Source organism: Lactuca virosa, chromosome 3 (assembly GCF_052849685.1).
Source record: "Lactuca virosa cultivar CGN04683 chromosome 3, Lactuca_virosa_CGN04683_v6, whole genome shotgun sequence".
In the NCBI taxonomy this organism is placed as follows: Eukaryota; Viridiplantae; Streptophyta; class Magnoliopsida; order Asterales; family Asteraceae; genus Lactuca; species Lactuca virosa.
In genome coordinates, this window is record NC_136428.1 from 353940549 (window position 1) to 353943744 (window position 3196).

The following is a 3196-nucleotide window of genomic DNA, read 5'->3' on the forward strand; positions in this document are numbered from 1 at the left end:
CCTTCGGACAAATAACCTGAATACCCTAAGTCCACAACCAAACAAGGAACAGGAAGTAAGGTGAGCTATCAGTCCTAAGTCCTTTCAATCCTACTTATATAACTATATATATAGATACACAGAATATAAGTTAAAAGAGTATAAGTAAAAGTATTTAACATGTAAAAGAGTTTGATAAAAGCATTTGGTATGTAAAATAGTTTGTAAGACAGTTTGAAGTAAAACAGTTTGGTAACACAGTTTGAAAAGTAAGAAATCCACTTGTTTGGTAGTTATTAATCACATGTGATTGATATAATAACTATAATAGTTCAACTTGTACTCCCCCCCCCCCATAAAAGCATTTAAAAACATTTAAAAGGTTAATTAAGGGGTATGAACTCACCTGTAGTGAGTGGTTTGGATGAACGGAATGTATAGGATGCTAGGTGTAAAGTGAAGACTTGTACACACACGATGATCCTAGTTAACATATAATATCACATATATGTATCCAATTAGTCTTTAAACAACTAACTAACAAAGTTAAGACATCCTAGGACATGTAAAACACCTTATTTAAGTGCTATAAGTCCCAAGGATTGCATCTAAGTGTTGTAGGACATTGCTATTGAGTTTAGGGTTCAAGGGAACCCTTTATTGGAGTTTACGGTTTTGTGACCATAACTCATTGAGTTTGCGGTCGTAAACCCATGAGTTTACGGCCGTAAACTCATGTTTCTTTGACCATTTTGTGTTTTCAAGCCTTAAAGATCACAAGAAGCATTCCTACTTCATGTTTAAGCCTTAGGAAGAGATTAGGGCACCATTTCACTCCTTTTACGAGTTTACGGTCCTTGGACCATTTCCCTTTGGGTTTACGGCTGTAAACCCAAATGGTTTATGGTCTTTTGATGTTTTCAAGTACTAAGCACATCAAGGAATGGATCTAGGCTAGTTTCCAAGGCTTAGAAGGGACTAGGTCACACTTTGGCACCCTTTTTGGGGTTTACGGTCCAAGAACATCTTGGACTGTAAACACCTTTGATCCTTGGTTTCTTGGGTGTTTTCTTGATGTTTAGAAGTGTAACAAGCTCTATAATACTCTAGGATAGAAGTACTTACTAGGTAGAAGCTTGAAAAGGTGCTAAAAGTCCAAGAACACTAGTGTGTGTTCTTGGTGTTCTTGGTGAAACTTGAAGATCTACACTTTTGGAATGATTTCACGGATGGAATCATGTTAGATCACTAGATTAAGTAAGATATCAACTTTTTAGGGCTAGAAACACTTACAATGTTGAAGATCAAGAAGAAAAGTCGATGATACTTGAGAGAGAATTGAGTTTTGGATCTTGAAATTGTGAAAAGTGATAAATAATGACTAAGTGTCATATTTATACCCTCTTTTAGGGTTTACGGCCGTAAACACCTTTGTTTAGGCCGTAAACTCCAAACTCTTGGAGTTTTGGAATTATATTGTTGCACAATAAACCCTAGGGCATCCTCTCTCCTGTTATCTCCTGAAGTACTAATCTTAAAATACTCAAACTTATTCCAAAAAGCTTGAAAATTAGCAGAAACAGTTTTGACTCCTATTGAAGTGAATGGTTGTACAAAATAGAAATTTCGGGTTGTCACAGAAGACGTACCAAAATCTCAAAAGAGGGGTTCTTCGTTTCTTCCTTATGTCTTGTCGTTAAATTCCTCCTTCTCCTCCGTCACCTCTCTCTGTTGGGCAGTCTCTCTTGGTATGTCCCATTTCACCACATGCATGGCATACCTGAACTATACCCACATCGGTGGTTGAAGTGATGTGCTGTGTCGGAGTTCTATAAAAGCGAACTCCTTCGTCATTTCTCTTCGTTGGACATTCCTTCCTGAAGTGTCCAGATTCGCCGCACTTGAAACAAACATGTTTTACTTTGGAGATTGGTTGTGTCAGCGTCCTGCAAAAATGGGCGGTGTGCCCCCTCCTACTGCAATTGGTACATTTCATCTCTCGGCAAGCTCCGTTGTGGTGGTAGGTACATTTGTCGCACTTTGGGAGATTTCCAGCATATCGTTTGACGGAGGTTGTAGTGGCAGATGAAGTGCCAGATGTTGTGACTGCTGTTGTGACCGCAGGGATAGCCACGAACTATCGTCTCTTGTTAGAACCTTGAGCCAACTTTTTCCCCTTTTTATCCCAGAACTTTCGTTTCTTGTTCTTAGGTTTGTGGTCTGGGGTGTCCTTGTCAACCGACACTCGTTGGTTCCCTTGATTGTTACTGCGATTAGCATAACCGGCACCGCTTCCGCTTCCGCTGGCGTTATTAGCATTGAAATGTGCCATGACGGCTGTCACAGTAGTTGTGACCGCAGCCTGAAAAGTAGCGGAGTCTATCTGCAGAATTGGTGCCTCACCTGTTGGTTGGTTTCCTACTCGTGAAAACATGATTATGTTGCATGGCGAAGAATGATCTCGTGAGTAATGATGGTCATCACTAGATGTATCCCATCAACTTAAATGTATTAAACAATTTCATGCTTTACTGGACTACTCTCAATGTTTATGTCAATATTTCGGAGATATGTCTATGATAGTAAGTATAAGTGGGTTTTGTACGAGTGATATTTAAACTAAGTTATCCTTGTTTCCTAGTGTATCTGGTTCTGACCTTCTCAAGGTTCTGAAAAATGATTCATAAAGAGAGTCTATACAAAAATAAACGTTATGAATCAGAAGTGGCTATCCTCGAATGAATATTTGTAAATTGAATAATTGTTACCAGTGGCACGAAAATGAAATAATCCTAACACATAATGTGAGTAGTGTATTCACTAGCTCACTAAGTGATTCATGGGTATTATTTATTAGTGTGACGCATAAGACGTTTTAGTTTCTCTGGCTGATCACTCTTTGAAAGCTTCTCATGAACCTGCTATTGTTCCTCTTTGACTCTTCTATTGACTGCTATGAGGAAGTGGTTACATCTATCTGGGTTTGTCGTGCGAGAATGGAAGTGTCTAAAGAATCTATGAGAACAAGTGATACATTATAGGGTGATCCTTACTGAGTCCTCCGATAATTGGGCAATGTATACAAGTTGTATATAATTTAAGATTAAATAGACCTTCGAATAAGTGATCCTACTCCAAAACCACAACCAAACAAGGAACAGGTAGTGAATCATAGATCACAAATTGTAAGTCTATAAAATCACAATTATATAAAACC